This window comes from Anser brachyrhynchus, assembly GCF_964034855.1.
Source record: "Anser brachyrhynchus genome assembly, chromosome: 3".
In the NCBI taxonomy this organism is placed as follows: Eukaryota; Metazoa; Chordata; class Aves; order Anseriformes; family Anatidae; genus Anser; species Anser brachyrhynchus.
Genome location: NC_137696.1, coordinates 73,034,544 through 73,058,147, shown reverse-complemented (window position 1 = coordinate 73,058,147; position 23,604 = coordinate 73,034,544). Strand labels below are relative to the sequence as shown.

General features: G+C 39.4%; 1 protein-coding gene across 1 annotated transcript in view; it reads left to right on the top strand.

Annotated features, from left to right (window-relative positions):
- Positions 1 to 23,604, top strand: part of SLC35F1 (solute carrier family 35 member F1) — a 243,299-nt gene that overhangs the window by 112,553 nt on the left and 107,142 nt on the right. The gene's annotated exons all lie outside the window — the stretch shown is intronic.

Sequence of the window (23,604 nt, the reverse complement as noted above, 5' to 3'; positions counted from 1 at the left end):
TTTTAGAGATAGATGCAAGGTCAAGAGGATGAAGAAAAGCAGGAACACGTTGTATATCCTTCTAGAAAAAGTGGGTCTTGGCCCCTTTCATAATGATATGCAGGAAGTGGAAAAGTTCCTTAAGTTAAAGTTCCTAAGCTGAGAACAGGTTTGGAGCAGATTACCTGACAAGACAGGAGAGCACCCACCCAGTGCTGGAGGTTCTTACTGAAGGCAATGTGGCAGGGATGACTGGGCTGTGTCCTTTCATCACATCCATTTTAATGTCCTTTCATAATTCTTGTTGCCTTCATCTTCAACACCCTTTTCTATGGTAAATAAAGATTTAAAAGTTTGGTTAATACACCCTGCAAGCATATCCTTTATATTATTTCTGTTCAGCTCTGTGGACTGTCTGAAGAAGTGATTATTGCAAAAGGAGGAAAAAAATTAGCAGGAAGCAATGCTGAGGAAGGCCTATCAACCCAGGCTGCAATGAAAAATTCATTGTGTGTATATCTAGCCCTACAATAAGCTGAGAGTGTTAAGAGGGGAAATTTGCTTCCTGGGACTGCTCCAATCAGGAATAGAAATAATTCTAATTACATTCTAAATAATAGCATTATAAGACTTGCATGGGTGCCCTTTGGTTCATTTCCTTGCCATTTTTTTTATCCGTTTACTGGTAGCCTTGTATAGCCTTGTAACAGGCACAGTTTGAAAAAAATATAAAAAAGGAATAAAGAAGCTTTTTTCCTTTTTATTTCCAGCAGCTAAACTTCCCATAGAGCTGAACAACATCCTCTTTATCAAGATTATGGGTTTCCACATCTTGGCATGCTATTTCTTTCCTTTAGTGCATGCCAGCAAGCTGAACTAAGAGTGACAAAAATAGAGAATAAGGCATGTATAGGGCCATACTTATTCACTTATGTCAAGAGCATTTATTTGCATGAGTAAGGCAAGTAAGCTATAACTTTTAAGCTATGACCCACACATACCTGTGTATCAAAAGGTGACCATCTGTAATTTTCTGCCTGGCAGTTGAAGAAATTGATATTATTCATCGATATCTGAATGAAATAAAAAGGCTGTCGGTCTTTTAAGCCATTTTTTTAGAACAAACATGGAGCCCAGCTCTGCACCTTATCTGTAGTGTAGCATTGACTTGCATTGACTGGGAAGTATGGAAGTATAGCGCGTAGATCCAGTAGTTGTTAACTGTAACATGTTAAATGTAAGCATGGACTGACAGTCCTTTGTATTATTCATGCTAAATAATGCATACTACTGAATCATGAGAAAGTTTTTTATGGAAAAATCCAGTGGGAAAAAAAACACACAAACAAGTACTTTCTGCTAAGAGGTTGAGTGTTTTTTAATTCCCACTACGATAGCATGAGTGGGACAAGCTGTGTCCTGTGGCATGAAGCACCTTCTTTGGTTCTAGCACATTGACTCACTCAAGCTTCTATGTGAAGTTATAGCTTGGTAGATTTGGACTGGACATTAGAGATCACATCTCTGCCAGGAGGGTACTGTAGTATAGGAACAGGTTATCCAGGGAAGTTAAGGGATCTCCATCTGTGGAGGCTTTTAAGTCTAGGAGAAGCAGAGCCACAGCTGATCTGATCACTTGGTTATAGTCCTGCTTTGAGCAGGAGGTGGGATTAGATGACCTCCAGAGCTCTTTTTGAATCAATGTTTCTATGATTCTGCAGCTTTCTGAATAAGAAGATATAGACTATACTCTACATTTTCATTACACGCTCTTTCTCAAAGATCAAAATAGAAGCCTTTTATTTTTTTTTACAGGAAAAAGTAAACCAGAATCAACACACATTTTTGTTTGATAAAGTACCAGCCTTTTTAATAGTGAGGATAGGTTTTATTCCCTTGTATCACTCAAGAATAATACAACCGTTATTTCCGTGAGGCAACAGGGAGAGTGATTTTAATTTGAAGCTAGCTGTTGTTACAATGACATTCAAAAGGCAATGTGGGTCATAAGAAGGAGCTAAAAACATCATTCAATAATCAGTATTGATTTCTCTTTTATTGATTTCAGTGAAGCCAAGATTTCATTCAATAGCATGAAGAGTCCCAAAAGTACTTTGTAGCAATTAATTTCCTTTTAAGTCCTTCTCTGATGGTCCAAACAATATCTTTAATTTAATTATGCTGGTTCTTTGTGCAAAGATGAATTTTTCCATTTGTAATAGATTTAAAGAAGTACAGGCTTCTAGCATATTCAGGTGCAGAACCTCTGGTTTGCCAACAGAAAACGAGTGTTTTATTACCAGGGCAGATCAGTTAGACTCATGTAACTCTAATAGGCTTTCTCACAGTTAAAACATTCTTTACGTGCTATGGGGAATTGTTAAAAAATATTATTCTTGCATGTCTTTAAAAGCTTCAAAGTCTGAGCTATAGAAGCACAGTCCCCATTGATCAGTATAGCAAAATATTCACCCCTATGCCATTTGGTTTTTGGAAAACAATATTTAGTCAGCACAGTGAAAGATCAGGACAGGTGGGTAACAGTGAAATGAAATTTCATTTCTACTACAGTGAAGTTTTCTAGGGGTTGAAAGTTTACTGATATTTAATGGAGCTGAGAAATGCCATCAGTCCCAGCATTACTTGTGTTTGAATGGATTTCTCTGATTGAGTGCATGAATTCTTTAGATATTTCTCTGGTGTTCCTTTTTAGTTTTTCTGAAAAGTATTTCATAGCATTTCTTAAATGAACACCCAAAATATTCTACCTTCTAGTCAGTCATCCTTTCATGACTACATTAAAAAATCAAGAAAAAGACTTAAAATGCATAAAGAATGAAAGAAAAGGAAAGGAGATAGGAATTTGTGTACAGCAAAACCTATGTACTGTAGAAAATGTGTGTGGGGAGCTGAGGTGTAAGGCAGGAGGAGAACTTGGTTTGTTCAGCCCAGAGCAGAGCAGGCTGAGGGGAGGCCTCATGGCGGCCTGCAGCTCCCTCACGAGGGGAGCAGAGGGGCAGGCGCTGAGCTCTGCTCTCTGGGGACAGCGACAGGACCCGAGGGAACGGCATGGAGCTGGGACAGGGGAGGGTCAGGCTGGGGGTTAGGGAAAGGTTCTTCACCAAGACGATCCCCAGGGCAGTGGTTACAGCCTCAGGCCTGATGGAGTTCAAGAAGTGTTTGGACAATGCTCTCAGACATAGTCTGATTTTTGAGTGGTCCTGTGTGGAGCCAGGAGTTGGACTCGATGCTCTTTGTGGGTCCTTTCCAACTCAGGATATTCTATGGTTCTATGAATTGATTTTGCTTTGCTTGGGGTTTGTTGTTCGTGTTGTCTTTGGGAGGAAGGGGGAGTTAATTCATTTTGTTTCAAGAGAGAAATCAGAAAAGTAGAGGGATTCTGAGAAAGATGAGGTATTATATACGATGAAATACTTCTCTGTTCCAACATTAAATTAAAAAGATATAAAACTGAAGGTGGATACTAGTAAATCAGCAAGGCAATACTATCTGCATCCAGAGGAGGTCTCAGTGTCGCTAATGCTGATTTGCAGTGAGGAGGTTCCAGAGGACAGGAAAACTAGCCTTGTGCTACTTCATTAAAGGCCAAACAGATGATCCAGATATTCATTGTCCTTGCCACTGATGTGAAATTACAGCAGATTTGGAATCTGATTAATCAAATGTTAAGGAAAGGTTAAAGTAATCAGTTCTAATCAATGTGGGTTTATGATGAATACTTTTTGTCAAAATAATTTAATGCTTTTTTTGAAGAGGTTTCTAGTTTAGGGACAATTTGAAGTTGTGTATTTCAACTCTTATCAGTCTTTTCAACTTGGTATTACACAACTTTTTGATTAAGAAAATTGAATGATCCAAAATCAACATTGTACACGTTACATTGGGCTCTAAAACTGGTTTAGTGACAGTTCCTAAACCTAAATGTATTTCTTGAACAAGCAGGATGATGAATTGCATGCTACTTAACATTATTGTCAGTGGATGAGGAAACAAAAAGAGAAAATCATTCCAGATAAAGTTTGCAGGTGACACGAAGTTAAAGAAGATGATAAATAAAGAACAAGGTGCTGTACCAAGTGGGCTTCCCTGATTGCTATGGATAAAATGCAAAAATGCATGAGTTTGTATGAGGCCTAGTAGAAGGACCATATGTAGGAATAAATGATGTAGGCCATGCCAGTAGGATGGTTGACTCTATCCTAGAATGTCCTAGAAGAAGCTGAGACACTAAGTGTGTAATGAGCAGGGTATAACATCCTATTACGGTTGTGTGGTGCAAAAGAGATTTTTAAGTATGTGAACAATGAAATATTCTTAGCACTCATTCTGTTTATGGTGTGAGTAGTTTGGGGACCCTGTTTCCAGTTCTGTTGTTCAAGACTGAAGAATAATGCTAAACTGATAAACTATAGAAATTCAAGAGGAAAGTCACAAGAACACTAAAAGGAAGCATGCTATTTAATGAAAGGCTGAAGAAACTTGGCCTGTTTAATTAAACAAAAATAAGACTACAGGGTGATGTGACAAGAGTTTTGCATATGTTAAGCAAAAGTTGGTAATAGAACTTTAGGAAACAGTGGTATAATAAAAGAGGACGCTGGACAAATTAATCCTAGAAATAATAGACACGGATTTTTAATAATGAGGTAATTAATCTCTGGAGCAACTTGTCAGGACTCCTGACTTTGCTGGATGTTTTTAGAAAAATATTGGATGCCTTTATGAACTATGTACTCTGTTTCAAACAGGAATTAATCCTGAGAAGTTTCATCGCCTGTGTTGTGCTGGAGGTCAAACTAAATGGTCATGTGGATCCCTGCTGACATTTTAACTTGTTATAGCTATGTTCTTTTGCTGGAACGTAGATAGAGCTCAAGCTACTCAAAAAAAAAAAAAAAAAGTACCTGCAGTAATTGTATTTGAGTTTCCCTCTACTGTGTGTTAGCTGGAATTGTAACAGACAAATACATACGAAATATATTTGTCTGCAAAAATGCATTCTGTGGTAGCTTCTCAACCAGAGGCAGCTTAGGCAGGATGCCACTTAACACCAAGCACAATTGGTTACATGGGCAACCTCATCCCTCTGAAAGGTCTTCTGAGAAGCTAATTTCATTTCAGTGTATTTTGAACTATATTTTTCCATCTTTCAACTAAACCTAAAGTTTACTGGTAGATTCTTTTTTTTCTGTTTTAATTTATTTTGGTGTAATAGCTGACAAAAAAACATAGTATGGTCTGGTGGCGGAAAGCTGAAGCTACAACAGTTCAGGCTAGAAATAAATTGCAAATAATATTTTTTTAAAACAACTTAATTAGGAATTTGAAAGGTAAAGGGGCTGGACCACCTCTCCTGTGAACACAGGCTGAGGGAGTTGTTCAGCCTGGAGAAGAGAAGGCTCCGGGGAGACCTTAGAGCGGCCTTCCAGTGCCTAAAGGGGGCCTACAGGAATGCTGGGGAGGGACTCTTTGTTAGGGAGTATAGTGACACAACAAAGAGTAATGGCTTTAAACTAAAAGCAGGAAGGTTTAGATTAGATTTTAGAAGGAAATTCTTTACTCAGAGGGTGGTAAGGCACTGGCACAGGTTGCCCAGGGAAAGCTATGGATGCCCCATCACAAGTGTTCAAGGCCAGATTGGATGGGGTTTTGAGCAACCTGGTCTGGTGGGGGACATCACTGCCCATGGCAGGGGGATTGGAACTGGATAGTCTTTAAGGTCCCTTCCAACACAAACCATTCTGTGATTCTATGCCCTGAAGTCAGACTTTCTGAAAGAGGCTCTTGTACAAGAAGTACTGATTTTGATCCTCAAGTTACTGTATAGAGTGTTTTGGTCCGTGATATATGCAGGCTTAGACTGCCTGAATGGATTGTTTCCATTTTAGTTTTAATAGCACAGCATGAAAATTAACAAACCATATATTTTTGTAAATATACGATAACGTTCAAGTTAGCTGTTTGATGTGAAGCTGCCTGAATGCTAGAATAATTTGTCTGAAAAATGAATACAAACAGGCATATGACAGACTTCTTAAGGAACTAATAGGCAGAAATTATGTAAAAACAATGTAATGTAAGAATAATTTGGATGTTACTTTTTGTCTTGTCTGCATCTATGCTGTGATGATTTACTCTTCTCAAAAATGACTTTAGGACTAAATATTACATTGAACGTTGAAAGTTCTGAGGTAGTAGGTACAGGAGGAGAGCTTGAAATAAGTCACTAGCAGGTGGTCAGTGAAAACCTACTGAATATGAAAATATGGAAATGTTACTTATTGGTACTAGATGTGAAGTTAGTTGATGTATGAAGCTTTCCTCTCTGGGATTTTCTTCTCAAATTGTGAACCCTGCATACGTCGGGTATGAAATTATACTTGATGTTTGCTCAGTAATGAAACAAAAAGGTGCTTACACTGGAAATCTGAGTTGTCATTATCTCCGGGGAATTCTCAACGGTAAATGAGAATGTTTAGCTGCTGAGGCTTTCAAGCCTGACTCCGATTTCCCCTTAAAGCGTCTGGGATTCTCTGTGTCCTTTTTCAACCAATTGAAGAAAGAAACAGAAACTTAACATGAGGTTCACCTCTACTGAGATTGGACATGCCATCTCTGAATTTTATCAGTGTAAATTTCTTCTGTGCGTTACATTCTGATCTCAGTACATGCATATCTGTAAGAAAAAAAAAAAATTACCTCTAAAGCCCCATGTGTATAGATCACGTATGTAGCTGCCTAATTGTCTGCAGAACAGATTCACCAAGGTAAAGCTTTACTTTTAAAACACATTTTTGGAATTGCATTCAATTCCTGGCCTGATACATCAGGAGGAAGAAGGAAGAGATGAAAAGAATGAACAAAATAGGAGGGTTGAGCTCAACAGGCATTTTTAAATGCTTGATGAGCTTCTACCAGTTAGAACAGTTTCTTCAGTCAGAAGAGGGGCAAATGGAGTGTGAGACTCAGCCTAAGCTGTGTCAGCAAAACCTTAGGAGAAGGAAAGCACAAAGCTTTAGGAAACTGAAAATCAATATAGCTGGGCAATGAAAGCATTTTTGTTACAAAGAACCAAAAGCTGCCACAGAACACAAGGTTCACTGAAAATGGACACAAGCATAGTTAAAGGCTTCGGCAGTTTCAAGAAAACTGTGAAAAATAAACTACAGTTACAAAAAGACAATATAATATACTTTTGTTTAAGGAATGGGAAGGTCTTATCCACAAGGAGTTAGGAGAGGTGGAAACACCAGCACTAGTGGACACGTTCCACAGGGTTTTCTTGTTGAAGCTGTTTTGTGTCACCTCTCAGTTCTTATTCTGCTTCCTACATAAAGGAAGGTTTTCTGGTAGGTGCTGTTTTAGTGTATGATAGTAGAATCTTTTCTCTGAGATTTTATGACCTGGACAGAACAGTCATTACTGGAGAGTAAATTGAGGCAAAGAGAGCTGCAGATAGAATCACAGAATCACTTAGGTTGGAAAAGACCCTAAAGATCATCAAGTCCAACCATCAATCTAACAGTACCAAGTCCACCACTAAACCATGTCTCTAAGCACCACCTCTATGTCTTCTTAAATACCTCCAGGGATGGCAATTCCACCACTTCCCTGGAGAGACCAAACAACCCTTTCTGTGAATAAATTCTTCCTGATATCCAATCGAAGCCTCCCCTGGTGCAGCTTGAGGCCATTTCCTCAGATATCCACAGTAGTTCTATGGCAGAACTGGGAACAGACCCTGGAGAGAAAAACCTACAGCTCTGCCTGCTTTTCCGGATCCCCACTGCAAGAGTAAGATCATTGGACCAAGGTCCATAATTTGTATCCCACAACCCAGGCTGGACTACTGGTATACGTCTTCTGTCTGGCTTTGCAGAAATAGTCAGACACAATAGAAAGCCCTAACAGATGCTTGCTGGAGGGTCAGAAGCTGCAGGGTCGTGTTTGTGTTTGTTTGTTTGTTTGTTTGTGTGTTTTAAACTGCTTGACACTGGTATGGCACAAACTCAGCAGGCCGGTTGGCCTCACTCTGGGTCCACTTTGCAATTTCTCAGTGTCTGTCGCAGGCAGAGTTCCCTCTGATCAAGTCACAGGCTCAAGGTAAGGCTTTGCATCTGGGGTTGTGTGAGGCTTGCTGGTGTTCCCCCACATTCATCTGCAGCAAAATGTATTCTGTTCCCAAGGATCTTGTAGCTAGGTTGTTCTGGTTTGGGCAATTGCGTTGCCTGCTTGCAACAGTGCCAATTCGCAGCCATACTCACTCTCAGAGCAGCCGTGCACCTTCCCAACCAGGTAGTCTATGAGTGCCCTAAACTTAGATTAAACTAACCCAGGGATGCGTGCAATTATTTTGATGCCTCTCATTGATTTGATCTTTCCCTGTGCTCAGTCAGCAGACCCTCAATACCCCAAGCATCTTCATATTTAGGCATGAATTGTTTTGAGCAGGTTGGGCAGACAAATCTGTATGTTTATCATATAAATCTCATGATGTTCATTTTCTCAGAATGTTGTAGGTACAGAGATAAAAAACATTGACCTTTGTGCAATGTCTGTGTTGAAATGAATGTTATTGTCATTATTATTTCTTCTCAAAGAATTTTTTTGAAGAAAGAAATGAAGTTTAGACTCCAATAAGTAGTTTGTTCCACAATTGAAATGAGACTTTTAATTCTGATGACTTACTGTAAGAAAACATAGTCTGTTCTGCTGCGAATGGTACTGAAGCCCTAGCTCTTGAACTGTTTTAAGTTAGAAGAGGATAAATTAATGATATAATGAGCCTTCCTAATCTCTAATTTCCTTAGTTTGATGAATTTCAGTATAGTATTTTTCATTAATATTATATAAGAAAATGATTTGCAGGCAAATTAAGTGGTTGACACAGGTACTAAATAATAAAAGCATAGAAATTAAATGCAAACATGCAATTAATTACAAGATTAATGTCTCTTATCTCGTCCCATGATATCTCTCAAGCAGGCCTGCCTATACATAATCATATTAGAAGAGCATGAAAATATTTATATGCACACCTTAATTTAATAATGATGATATTCTGTACATCATGTTGTTACAGTGCACACTGGTTCCAACAGCATAAACAGGAAAACTGCAAAAATAGTATGTGGATCTCAGATTTCTCTGATGTTTGAAGGGCCATATGCTATCTACCTTTACACAGTCAGATGCATGCAGTGAGGAAGCTGTAACAGCAGTGTGATCTGCTTTGACAACCAATGATACCAAAACATTCTCACTGACTACCACTGTTTGTTCAGATAATTTCCCCTGTGAAGCTCTCTGCTGTCTGACCAGGCACTTGGCCTAGTGGTCAGACTTGGGGAGCAACAGGAAAATGGTCACAATGAAAACTGATTTCATTAATTCCATGTAAAGCTGAACATTTGAAGGGCCCTTGTCACGCCAAATTTGGTTTTCATCGGTAAAGATGTTTTTGCAGCTGCAAACAGTCTTCTATGGTGTCCTTTCCTTTCCATCCATCATCCCAAGGAAATATTTATGCAGAACAGAGTCTGAAAAAGCAGATCAACACCCTGTTGGGTAAATTATATTCATTGTATTGCAGAAGCCTCAACAACTTTTCATTCTTCTGGATTTCCCTGCTCTTGCTTGAGCAGATATGGTGATGTTTTGACCTGCAGCCACATTCCTGGGGAGTGCACTCAGGTGTCAGTGTGGTGGCCTTAGGAAAGCCCACTCCCAAGTCACAGTGAGCCCATCTCTGCCTCGGGTCACCAGAGGTGAGACCATCTGGATGAGTTTCACCTGCCCAACTCGGGTGTAAACGTGGGTCTGTGTGTTCACACTGCATTTTATAAACAAAAGCATTTGACCTATACAGAGTAATTTAGCTGCAATTTAGTTAACGTTCTAGTTTAATCCATAAGTAAACTAATGACTGAAATGAAAAGCTAATTTATTTTTTTACATCAATGAAGTATTTAGTTGCTTTAAAGCCCTATACAGCCCTTTTAAGAAAATCTACTCCAAACATAATTAACCAATGCATGTTGCTCCATAACGATGTTTAAGGTACCTATATTTGTGTTGCAGAACGGCCTGCATGAATATAATTCATTAAACCAGTATGTGTGCTGTATATGATAGGTATGACATTTGATTCACTCATGCAGCTTAGAAGAGAATTTCTGCCTTCTCTCTGTTTCTTTTATTTTTTTACTAAGAAAAAATCAATGGAAAATGAAATGCATATTGTTACAGTGAAATCCTATTTAATGGCGAACTTCAATTCAGAAAGGCAAGGAAATCCAGAGTTAAGGCTGGGATTTCATTCGTAGTTATAACTGCAGCCTGACAATCCTCTTTCACACAGGTGATTTCTGGAGAGCAACTGCTATTGAATAGCACAGAAATGCTTCTTCTTCTTTTTAATGCTAATGGTAGTTTTTTTTTTTTAATGTATTTTTGTACCAGTAGCTGTGTAAAGCTCTAGTACAGAGTGTCTCAGATGCCAGGCATGCACAGAAAAGGATTTAATACCTGATTTTTCCCTCACACTCTTCATTTCAACTGTCAGCCTGACCCCCTGCTCTCCTCGCACCAAGCCTGATCCAAACTGTGCTGAGGGGGGAAATAAAGTCAGCTTGTCAGCTGAATGTTGCGACCACGCTTGTACATAGCTGGGATGTATCTCTGCTGAAGGAAAGCCATCTGGTGCCAGAGGGCAGTTTGTGCAGGTTTTGAGAGGCCGTAGCTTTGGAGAGGTGTCCTGCCTAGAAGACCATCTCCCTGGGCCGTCCTCATGGGGATGGGCTTCTGCAGAGGGCTCCACCCTTGACATAAGGGGGCTTGTGCAGACTGGTTTCTAGTCCGTGGTGGCAGGCCAAAACTCACTCCTGAACCAGCAGAAAATGGTACTGCAGCTGGACCTTGATTCCGGTCCGTTTTCTGCTGGCTCGGCAGTATGTTTTGGCCCGCCACCACTCGGTGTGTGGGAGGGAGGTGGTGTATCAGCCACACACCTGGGAGAGCTGCAGTGGCCTGGTCACAGGCCCACCGTCACCTGTGTGTTACTCCTCTGCTCAGTGCCGGGAAGGCAAAAATGTACCCCTATCCCAGGAAAAAAAAGTCTACTGAATGTGATTGATGTTTTCTTTCGTTGCATGTCTAAAGTACAGGTGCTAATATTGTAGAGAAATTGTAAAGCAATCTTGGAAGCAGTGAGTACAGGCAGGTAAGTACCCTGCCAAAATGTCAGACCTGGTTTATCTCCTGTGAGAGGACCTTATGGCTCACTTTGCTTCACAGGTTTTATCTTGCTTTATGTGAGTCATTGTTCCTATCCTTTAGGTCATCAGTGGCTTTGGTAATACATTTGGCACTGCAGAAAGATCCTGTAGGCCATGAATTTCTGTTCTGACCCTCTGAAAATCTGCAGGTGACACTTTCCCAGATTACTCTCAATTTTATTTATTTATTTATTTATTTATTTATTTATTTATTCATTCATTTTAACTGAGTCTATTCCACCATTGTGTGTAAGGTCTGTGTGGTTGACAGAGACCATCATGCTGTTTCATTGACTGGAAAGGAAGAGGAAAGGAGAGATATATCTTGGAGCCCAAGGGAGGAGCAGTAAACCAGAACCATCTCATACTTACAAATGAAGAGCACTATGTTGCAAATAGCTGGACTTCTCATTTAGCGGGAGATGAATTCTCTTCAGTTGTAACTTCTGCTAAAAATATTGTTTTTCCTTTTTGAATTATATAGAATATAAATTTAAAAACAGATGCAGAAGTTTGGGCCTCCCATGTAGTTTTGGCTGTGTATTGGCCATCATGGCTGAGTAGCGAGTGAACAGCAAAAGCACGGAGTGGGAGAAGTACCTGCACTCCGTTATCCTTTGAGGACAGTGACTTTGTAGTGGCCCCTGTCACCGAGTGCTTCCTTTCTTGGAGGCCTAGGGAACTGCAGAAGTAGGAAGGCAGAGAGGACCCGTGAAAGATCCTGTGGGTTATCACTGCATCAGCTCCGGACACCCAACTTGAAACTCCTTAAAAGGACCTTGTTTTTAGGAAGAGCCAGTAACACCTTTCACATCCTGTAAGCAGGACATCCAAAATTAGTTGATTCCCTAAAATACTGACTTTTACCAGATCCACAGAGGGATTTAGAGATCCTGATGTTGAGCTTTTTTTACTGTAATTTTTATGTGATAACTCTTGCAGCAGAATTTGTAAACCTGAGTTTACACCCTAATTCCCTATTAAGGGAAACCAGCCAGGCCAGGAAGGATGTAGCCTACTGAAATCCCACACTGCTGCAGCCCTGGGGCAGTTACCTACTTAAAATTGGTATTCACTTTCCAGAGCCTCCTGCTGTGCCTCAGGAGACCCTTTGGAGCTAGCATACAAGCTTCTTGTCCAGAAGAAGGTACCCAGCTTTGTGAAACAGCCTAACCCTTGAAGTGCTTGCCTAAGAAGCTCCAGTGGTCAGCTTGTTCTGAAGAGCTTGAACTCATGTCTTCTACCTCCTGTGGCATATTTATTTGGTGCCAGATTAGAGCTAGATCTGACAAGGGCATTTCCAGTTCATCCTTAGTGAAGTTGTGCTGCTATGAAAATAAGTATGCAGTCTTCACAGGTAAGAAGAATGTAGAGGAGGATGTTCACCAAAAAGGGAAAAATGCTGGCTTCCATGCATTAAAAAACTGTTGGAAAAAAAATGCATGAAATTTTAATGTCCTTGCATTTGTCATATTATCCATGAGCAAGCAACTTTGAGCATTACTGCTGCTTGAGGGGCTGCAAAGTGAGGCAGCAACAACCCACAGATGGGAGATCGTGAAAGAAAGTCAAGGCCTCCAAAAGTTGAAGTCATAATGAGCCACAGGCACACAAGCATCTCTCCTTTGAAGTAGCTGGAGATTTGGGAAAGTGTGTAGCAGCTTAGTGCCATCCCAGGTGAAATGCTAATGTGAATATCTTTCATCCTTCAGCACCAGTGATAAAATTAAGGGGCCAATTTAAGGGCATTTTTTCTTAAAATTTATTTTACTTGTTTTAAGCATGTAGATAGCTGGAATTTACAGTAAAAACATTCAGATTTATGGGAAATGCACATATCTATTTGGGAAGAAAACGTGTCCCACTGAAGCAGGGATTTTTCAACTTTTCTCTGTTTTGAAAATGCTACCAATAACTTCCATAAAATTGAAATAAATAAAATAAATAAAAACAGTTGTGGTCTGAGGAACTAAGTATGTTTAGTTTTAGCCAAGGAAAAGATTTTTCAAAAGCCAAATAATTTCAATTTTTAAATTATATTTTTACATTAGATATTAAATGCTCTCTGGAATGAAGTGATTGTAATTTAATATCTGCAGTTTGCAGATATGCTGATGTAAAAAAAAAAAAACACAACTCTATCTTGCACTAATTAAACTAGTAGTTCTGTGTATCCAAAAGCTATCTATCACCTTTACAGATGTCCCTTTGCACATTCAATATTCATACCTGCTATTTTTTTAACCTGCTTATTTTTATTGGAGAAACAAATAAAGTGTAATCACTTCAGGCACCTAATTGTAGATGCACAGCCAGTCCTCAGGTGTACGTGCGTTCATAGTGCGGCATTTTACAGGGACAGAAATTTAGGAAAAACTTTTGCAATTTTCAGGAGCATCAGGAAGAACCTGACATCATCCTTCATACAGTCATACTGACTCACATATGTGCAGTTTTCTGGGGGCTCAACCTAATTTCCCAAGCCCTTATTTCTTGTTTTTGGCAACACTGAATTAAGTTACACTAGCATTTGTCACCTGAGGAATCTTGAGTCCTTTAACTTGTTTTGAATCAAAGCACTCAATCAAGGCTGGCTTATCAGTGGCAGGGGTACGGCAAGAACTGTAATGCTTTTCACCTGCTGCTTTATCAACTGTCTCTCAATAGCTGTAAGACTTAGTCCATAAACTCCCATCAGTTTAAACTGTATTAGCACTGTACAGTAATGGCAAGAGAGCAATAAGAAGTGATGTTGTACTTCTTAGGGCACTAGTGAGCTATTTTTCTTGATGCTGGGAATCATCCAGGTCTATTACTGTGGGCTACGAGCTCCTGTGAGAAAACTAGGAGCTAATGATGATCTTAACTGAACTGAAACTTTTAAAACTGTTTCTCACATTATCTAAAAATATTCATCACTGTATTTGTAATGTCCTGTGCCTTAGGCATAAAAACCACTGCAAGTGAGATGAACTAATAAAATGTGACAGGGAACTTCATTTTCTCCAAGAGAGAGAGCTGTCAGTCCTTCCACATCCCAATTTCCTCTAACAACTGAAAGCTCAAACTGGTACATTTGGAACAGAGTAAGAGCAAATCTTTCCCATATAAAGCCATCTATTTACAAGCTTTATTCCTGAATTATAAAAATAATGATCAAACTTTTCCAGCAGCCCAGTGACTCTGACTAGTTTTCATAGGCTAAAATGTAGTATTTGCAGCAGCTCTCATATTTTACTTGGAGTTCTAGCCTGGGAAACTGCAGCTCACCATAACCCATACTTGATTCCTGGATTCTATTTAGAAACAGATTGCAAATCTCACTTTTTGAATTAATTTCTGGAAGATTATGGCAGAAGAGTTACTTGTTTAAAAGTACTGTAGTCATCAATTAGTGTTTGTAACAGTTTTTGTCAGCTTTCACGTGGAAAGATAATTTTGTCATTTATTATTCTGGTCTAGACCAAATCTTTATATTTAGGAGTGGTAATGTCTGTAGTCATATGGGGGTACATTGTAACAATTTATAGAAGTTAATAGGCTGCAGTTAGCTTCAGTCTGTTTATTTGCCAGAATAGCCTGAAATAGAATTCTTTTATTGTATGGCCATCTGTAATTGTATTTTTGATTGCATCAGAAGATTGGAATATTTTCAGTCTATCCAGTACTCTCTAGACTGGGAAGTTGCCAAGAGTGTATATGGAGAGACCTTCATCTTTAAAGGGAAAAAGCCTGTGGTTCCCAATGTCCTTCTGTGATTTGTAGCTGGAAAAGCACTAGGAAATTGCTAGTTGGAAGCCAGCTGTCTGTTTCAAAATTGAGGCATATTCTTAGGATAAATTTCCTTTTTCTTTCTTTGTTGTATGACTGGTGAATGAAGCTGACTATTAGCAAGTTGCATTCAAAGAACGAGCAAACAAACAAACAAAACCAACACAAATTTGCTTGTAATGATTTACTACTGGGCTCCATCAAAATAACTGCCTGAAAATTTTCTCTCTGCACTTTCCTTTGCTATTTTAAAATGTGTTTTGTATTAAAAAATAAGAAGCCCCTTGTTTGCACTTGCAGTCACTGCAACAGACTGTCTCAGCAGTGTATTTCTAAATATTAAATGGAGGAGTAAGTTTTATAAGAATAGTCTTAAAGAATTTCCAATTCCTTTGTTATTAAAGAGTTATAAAACACAAGTAGTTGTGAGCGCATGTGTGAACTTGTATAAAATCTTATAATAAATGAAATGCATTATCAAGAATTGCTGTAGTTGACAATACACAAGACTCGGGAAATTTATTAGGTAAGATCTTATGTTAAGCAGCTGCTCTAGAGACTCTCGCGACTTGTTGAATATATGATTCTGCTTTCTTTTTATCAGAACCCAATCTATACCAGCTCCTCAAGCTGTCACCTAAAAGAAGTGGAGCCTGAGTCAGGCACTGCTTTGAAGTAGATATACCTAGACTTTGAATTTTAGTGAGCTCCCCCAAAAGGCTCTAAAATACAAGCCAGCTTGTATTCAAATAAAAATAAGGAATGAAAAATAGCAAAACAAAATAACAAAAGGAAAAAAAAACTCAAATAGGGAAGCGAAAAGGTAAAAAATAAAAAATGTGCTTTCCTCCTGCCTAGTATGTCCTTCCAGTTGACTTGGTGAATACTTGGGCTTCTCCAGCTCTTGGGAAGTCCCATCCACCTGACCAGGTCTGTCTGGCTGTTCCTTGCTCCTCACGGCATGTCCTGCATGCTTCAGTTTCATGCTGGGGCTCTCCTTTGCCTATTGTGCCTTGCCATCCCAACAGCCCTGTCACCAGGGCCACTGAAGCAAAGAATCACAGAATCATCTAGGTTGGAAGAGACCTTCAAGATCACCGAGTCCAACCTCTGACCTAGCACTAACAAGTCCTCCACTAAACCATATCACTAAGCTCTACATCTAAACATCTTTTAAAGACCTCCAGGGATGGTGACTCAACCACTTTCCTGGGCAGCCCATTCCAATGCCTAACAACCCTTTCAGTAAAGAAGTTCTTCCTCATATCCAACCTAAACCTCCCCTGGCACAACTTTAGCCCATTCCCCCTCGTCTTGTCACCAGGCACGTGGGAGAATAGACCACCCCCTACCTCGCTACAGCCTCCTTTAATGTACCTGTGGAGTGCGATAAGGTCTCCCCTGAGCCTTCTCTTCTCCAGGCTGAACAATCCCAGCTCCCTCAGCCACTCCTCGTAAGACTTGTTCTCCAGACTCCTCCCCAGCTTCGTTGCCCCTCTCTGGACTCGCTGGAGCACCTCGATGTCCTTCCTGTAATAGCACTTCCCTCCTTTGGAGCCCATCTGAGACAGCGACTTTGCAGAAATGTAATGGATGATGAGGAACTTAGAGACACAACCAACACTGTGCAATATAGAGCTGCTTTTCAATGGGGAAAGTATCTAGAAGATTTGGTTCTTGTTGTCCAGAGTTGTAATGCAAGTAAGAAGGTGTTCAACTGGGGATGTGGGAAGAGAGGAAGACAGTAACAAGGCACAGACCTTCTCTCCCCATCTTAAGGCATAAAGACTTTAAACTTAGTAACTTAGTGAAAAAGAATGAGTTTTGAACTTCTGGGCCACTTGGAAGGGCTCAAAGCCTTGGGTTTAAAAAAAAAAAAAGTCTTTTTTATTTTGGGGATACAGAGCAGAAAACAGATGAGGAGATGAGGAACTCTTGGTTAGCTTTTTACTCCCCTACTGGCTTTTCTTCACTGAGAAAAATAGGCCTAGGTTTTCAAGGCCTGGAGCTTTTCAGACCAGCCTGAAGATTTGAGCTGCATGGAGTCTACAGTGCTGTCCTCTTGTAAAGAGATTAAAGTGGTCATGTTTGGAAAATAAAGAGCTAATCCACTCAAGATACTGCAAGGAATCTGCATTTCTTTTGAGCGTTAGTGGGACCTTGAGGTACTTATCTTGAGGCAACTTGCTTGAGGCAACTAACCATCGATAAATTTCACCCTTTGTGCTGAGATCGAGTATACAGCCTGTACATCATTTAAATGCAACTGAAGATTTCAAAATAATGACTCAGTGGGAATTAAGTGATGGATAGGCTTGGTCTTGCATGGGTTTCACTCTCTGATTTGTAGGTCAATAGACTTACTTATATTCTAATTCACTATATAGGTTTAGCTGGGATTCAAGCTTTGGCATTTCACTCTTCAATGATGCTTGATGCCTATATTCTGAAAATATTTTAGGCTGATTTGTTCTTTTATGCCAGAAATGTATTAAAAACAGATAAATCTTTTGTGTTGGTCTTGAAGACTATTATGTTTTCTTGAGACATTATCCAGTATGATCATGGAGAATGTACATTATAGGAGCAGCTGACTAATAGAATAAATGTACATGTGCCAATAGAGTTATTATCAGTGTATATGTGGAAGAACTTGCTCATTAGTGCCATGAACATTTTATTATAGAATATTGTGGCTACTTCTGTAAATTACTATAGTGTCATGCAGATGCTTTAATACATTAATTGAAGATCGTTGCTGCAGTCTTTACCTTATTAAAAGACATAGAGAAGAGGGAAGGTTTGCACATGCTAACATATAGATTTTTTCACCTGTGTAACAGACATTTCAGAATGATGGGAAAATAAGAAAAGATAAGTTTCTGTGCAAAATTAGTGCAGAGTCTTGTTCTCTGTGTGCAATCAGTTCCGGAGCAATGCCGGACAAATAGGAGGCTTCACATGCTTAAGACTTATTAAAAAAATCTGAAGCTTTAACTTTCAATGAGATCTCAGTTGATTCTCCTGGAAAAGGTTTTAGCAAATCTTGTTAATTTATTCTTTTACAAGCTGCCTATGTGCATTAACTGCAAACAGCAAAATATGGAAGCAATGTCCATATCCTCGTTAGGCAGCCATTCAAATGCACTATGGTGCTGGAACTTCAGCTGCAGTAGAAGCAGCTGGATCCTGGGGGTTTCGGTGTTCGCGTTTTAGATGTGTGCTTTTCCATCTTTTCCTACAGTAATGTGTGCCAACATTTCTACTGATGGGTGTTTGAGATTCCATATCCAACTTTAAGCACATAAATAAATTTGACCTGATTCTCATAGGGGTGTAAGCTCAGCTCACTGTGAATCAAAGTAAAGTTTATAAGACCTTGTTTTATTTTTTCTTTTACTTTTATATAAACACACTAAAGTGCACTCAATTGAAAAAACCTGGTAAAATCACAGTCCTGTGACAGATATCATCAACTTAGCTATGGCATAAGAGCAATCAGTCTCTAAATGAAGTGTGTCTGTCTTTTCTTTTTTTAAATACACGCTTGGAACATTTGGAAAGATAACTATGTATAGCAGTCATTATCATCACGCAGAAAGCGTCGTCCCGCCTGCAGGCCTGCTCTAGCAGTGCTATAGAGCAGCTTGTACAGATGTGTTTGTCTAGTGAAATCTCAGCTCAAGAAATAGACTGCTAATCTCTTGTCTGCTGGAACCTGTGGCATGCTGAAGGATTAACACACCTCATGCTAGAGATTAAAAGTACTGGTTGCCTCTTTTCTTTACCCTCTAAGGTACTTTTTAACTGATGCAGTGGGGACCTATCAGTGGAGAGAGACCAAATAAAGTACAAAAGAGAGGAGGGAAAGCAATTAAGTTAAAAGAAATCTGACATGGAGAGTATCAGATTTAGCACAGGATTTAGTGTCGGAATAAAACAGCCCCAGATGTTTAAATCACGTAGTCACTCTTTGCAAGTCACTGATTCATCCAGCATACAGCAACCGTGGTTGTGTGGCCTGTTCTGAACGTTGTACTGCATTGATTTTGTGTTATAAATGGTGTTTTAATATTTTGGGGAGGACATGGAAATAGACTGGCAATCAAAGCCAAGTCAAAGCTAATGAGGTTCTAACCTCATGAAAAATAATTACTGGAGAACCTGATGATATGTATTTAGTACCTTATTTCGTGCCAGCGTGTATGTGCTAGGAACCGAGCACAAGCTTCAGAGGTTTTTAGATATGAGAAAATCTGCCTCCAGAAGTTTGTGGTGTTGCCATGGCTGATAAACACAGAGCAACTCAACTGATAGACATTTCCATATGCCTGGAGGAGCAAGTAAAAGTAATGCACAGCAGCTACCAGCCCAGGCGTTTAAACAGAATTAAATGGCTCCCAATGCAAAGATGAGGCTTTATCTTCTGGCACTATTTCTAAAGAGGCTATAAAGAAGTATTGTTTAATCTCTGCTAGCATATCATGAAACACCCATGATAGATGACTAGCAGTGTGACATCTGGCAGCCGAGGAGCAATTCTGACCTACTTCTTACTTCAAAATACATGTCTGACTCAGTAGCAAGTGCTAGGCATTATCTAGCAATAATGGCTAAACAGAAATTGATTTGATTGGTTCTGATACAGAATGTTAATTCAAGTGCCAGCAAAAATTAAAGGAACAGGTCTTAAATTGGTGTCGGACAGAAGAATGTCTTTTATTTGATCTGTATTAGTAAGTGAGTGTCATGAGTTCGTGAGATCGAAGTTCAGAGCTAAGCTGAAGATTTTCCCCTGTTTTAACTTGGCTTGAGACTTGGCTGTTGATCCTAGTGGGAGATCAACACTCAGCTATTGCAAAATTGGCCTCCAACAGGTAGAAAACCTCAATGTTGTGAAGCTTTCTGTAGTGACAGTCTTTTCAGTGCTTTCTTTGAAGGCCCTCAAACCACATAACTTTTCTTCAAGGCGTGAGTGAATGGCGCTTCGTCAGTAAATGAAAATACTGCCAAAGCCAACATGACAGACTGAAAGCTTAGGAAAGAAATCACCCTCTTTGTGCCTGACTTTGAGTGGTGAAGAGTATTAAAACCAACAGGGAAAACTGATGCAGATATGTTAGATATATAATATAATAGTGTTGAAATAGCCAGCATGATATTTAGGAGAGATACTGTCTGGTGAGTACCAGAGGTGACAGCAGTGGGTTAGTTGCTTTTTCCTCTGTCTGAAGGAAGTAGTAGGTTTTCCACAGACGTTGAAAGCTTCTTTTCAATGTTTGCTAATTCATTCTTCTTAAAAAAAGAACGGGTATGTTATTATTCTTGTACAGGTATTAAAGACTTGGGAGCTAAGACTCTTGTATTATTAGATCATTGCTGGCAGGAAAAATGAAACACAGATAATGCTATCATGCATTTCCTGTACAGTTCAGGCATCTTATGTTGGTTTTTAGGGTTATCCAAATATTACATTATTCTTTGTTGCTCTGTCTGACATTGTCACTAGTTAAAACCAGTAAATTGAGATTTGTTTCTGCTTTTCTGCTTGGAGAGAGATGAGTTGTTCTCTTCCATTCACATTTTATTAATCTTATGTTTTGGTTTCTCTTACTTACTCATTTCACCTGTTTTTCATGGTAGTAGTTAGCATCAGTTGTGGCCTACACTGCTGAGGGGAGAGGAACATACCCACTCCTCTGCGTAGCATTCATGTCAGTAGTGGAGCTGTCTTCAGGTATGGCAGAAGAGTTAATGTGGGCACAGTCCTAGGAATAATTACACTGTATAAAATGGGTAATGCCTTCTTGATGTCTGAGGACCTTTGAGTTAATTCTGTTTAAATATCTAAATTATGCTTCTCTTCATGCTGAAGAGACAAAAGAAGAAATGTGTGCTTCTGTGTCATATACCACATGTGAAATATTCCACCAAGTTCTGACTGGAGAAGGAACACAACTGCTTGATTTCAGAATGAGTTTTCTCAAACAAAGAAAAAAAAATCAAAGTGTGCACAAAAACTAGAGGCAAGCAATACATATGTATTCAATGTCATTTATGTAGTTGATGTTTTGAAAGTCAGTGCAATTTGCAGGGCTACTTCCATGGTTCTCTGACAAATAATTTCCTGTGTTTTTTTAAACTCTAGTTCAAAAGACAATTTTTACTTAAATGCTCTCTCAAGCCACAGAGACTGTATGCTGATCCACAAACAAACTTTATCTACAAACTTGGAGGTGTTCAGGTTCATAGTGTTGATTCTTGTCCGTGGCTGCTTTTGCTGAATTCCTAATTACTTTTTGTCTTAATTGCTCTTTCAGTAATACAATAGTGAGTGGAATTTTTGATCCCCTAAAAAAGTAATGATAAGTGATGTCCAACAGCCAGCTGCCATATGGAGCAAGGAATATATTATTGGAAAAATCATTTCATGAATGATTAAGTGGGGATATATTTAGTTTTCTGTAAATCCAAGTAGGATCCAAGATGCTTCTTTCCAGAACAGAGGCAGTACCACGATGGATGTAATACAACATTTGCTAACGGGCATGGCTGAGATATAGAGGACTGTTAATAACCACCTGCATCCTGTGTGAAGTAGGGAACACACTTAGAGATACAAATTTGCAAACATTCAATTTGTTAATGAAATAAAACTACAAAAATAGTAGTAGGCAAGAGGACAGCACTGCATGAACCTTCTCTGTAGGACAAAAACCTAAAAACCAGTATCTACCCAACCGGTTGAAGAATTATATACAAGTTTACAAGGTTAGTACATGGATTTAAATTGCAGTCACTGTTCAAATTTCCTACTCCACATCAAGAGCATTGCAGGTAGTGGCAGGAGCTGAGGATCCAACGCTTCCACAGCATTCATGTCTTAGTCTCGGATGTCATCTCTGTTGAGTGTGTTTATTTCCCACGGTTATGTTTTGCAGTAGAGTAAGTAATGTAAAAGTGGAGGCAGTAGTTGTGGAATCATAGTTTCTACTTATCCAGCAGTCTCCCGTCAAAACACGGGATTTAGCACAATAAAGTTTGTTCTCTTACTGTCTGTGTCAGACTGTTTGTCAGCGAGGTATGTTAGATGAATATAACTACCCAACCTCCTGTGCTTTCCAGTGTCTGCTTGGTTGAATCACGCCATGACTGACACTGAGACACATTAGTGGGAGGATTGTTTATGAGAAAAAGGGAAACAAATTTGACACTTGAGTTTACAAGGGAAGTTGTTGCTGGAGCACAGATGCTCATTGCTGCCAAATACTCACAGCTGAGGTCAGGGAAATCTGTCAGGGAAAGCAAAGCAGCCTTGAAGCAATGTTTTTTTATGGGCTGGCAGAAGAGAACACACATGAAATATGAAATATTGTTACAGCTGATCAGAGAGCTCCCCTCTTTCCTTTACATCATTAGGATTGCCTAATGCCTTTTTCTTCATATGAGGATCTAATGAGACATGTGCAGAACGTGCTTCCCTTCTCCTTCCTGGGTTTCCTGAGAAACCTACAGTCTCTTCTGGAGGCTGATGACAGTGACAGCAGCAGCCAGGAGGACTTGGACTAACTGTCCCCTTCTACTGTCCTTTTCCAGTCCTTGGCAGCAGTTGTTATTGGTCCTGCTCCATACCAACGTGATGCATTTTGTACATTTGCATGGAGCAAGGGTGGTGGTGGAACAGGCTTGATCAGCACAGAAGTACTGACCAACAGTGAATCTGGGATAAGGGTAATTTAAAAGCACATATATGCCTGTGCTGTGGATATCCTGTGACTAAAAACAAATAAGAAAAGAATGGTTGTTTGTGCTGAATATGGCTGTACAGTTCTGATGGAAGAGTACAAGAAACAGATACTCGGAATGGAAAAGGTTATCACAGAAAAGATTGAAGAAAGGACATAAAAAGAATATGTACCATAAAAGAGTAGGCTTTCAGATACAGCAGAGTAAGGAGGAGAAAATTATATGAAGACAGAGAACATGTACAAAGGGAAAAACTATCAGAGACCTGTGGGGAGAGAGAATGTGGAACATTAGATAGGAGAACAGCGGAGACTGGAGATCAAGGTCAAGAAAAACAGATTAAAGCAAAAAGCCAAATCAGAAGATACAGGTTTAAGAACCAGAAGGAGACAGGAATGAAAAAAGCAGAACCTTCCACTTTCTCCAAACAGAAAGGAAAGTAAGCGGTAACAAAGACAAAAGAAAAGATACGTACATTTGCATAGTGGGTGGAAAGAACAGTTTATACAATGAAATGGAAATGAAATGAGGGCAATGAAGTTGCGCAGTAAATTCATGTTGATGGTGAAACACAATAAAATCCTTCCTCTGCTTTTTTTTCTCTGGCTACTAAGTCCTGGAGGAGCTGTAATTCCCGCTTTAGCTGAATGATACTCCTGGGTCTCTCTATTAAGGAAGAGGCTTGAAGAAAAAGGTGCTGTATTTTGGTTGCATTTAAACTATCATTTATCCTTAGTGAAATGTGAAATTAAATGGTAGAGATTTACCATCTGCTGTTGTTTAATATGTGAATAAAAGCTTGTGTGCTTGG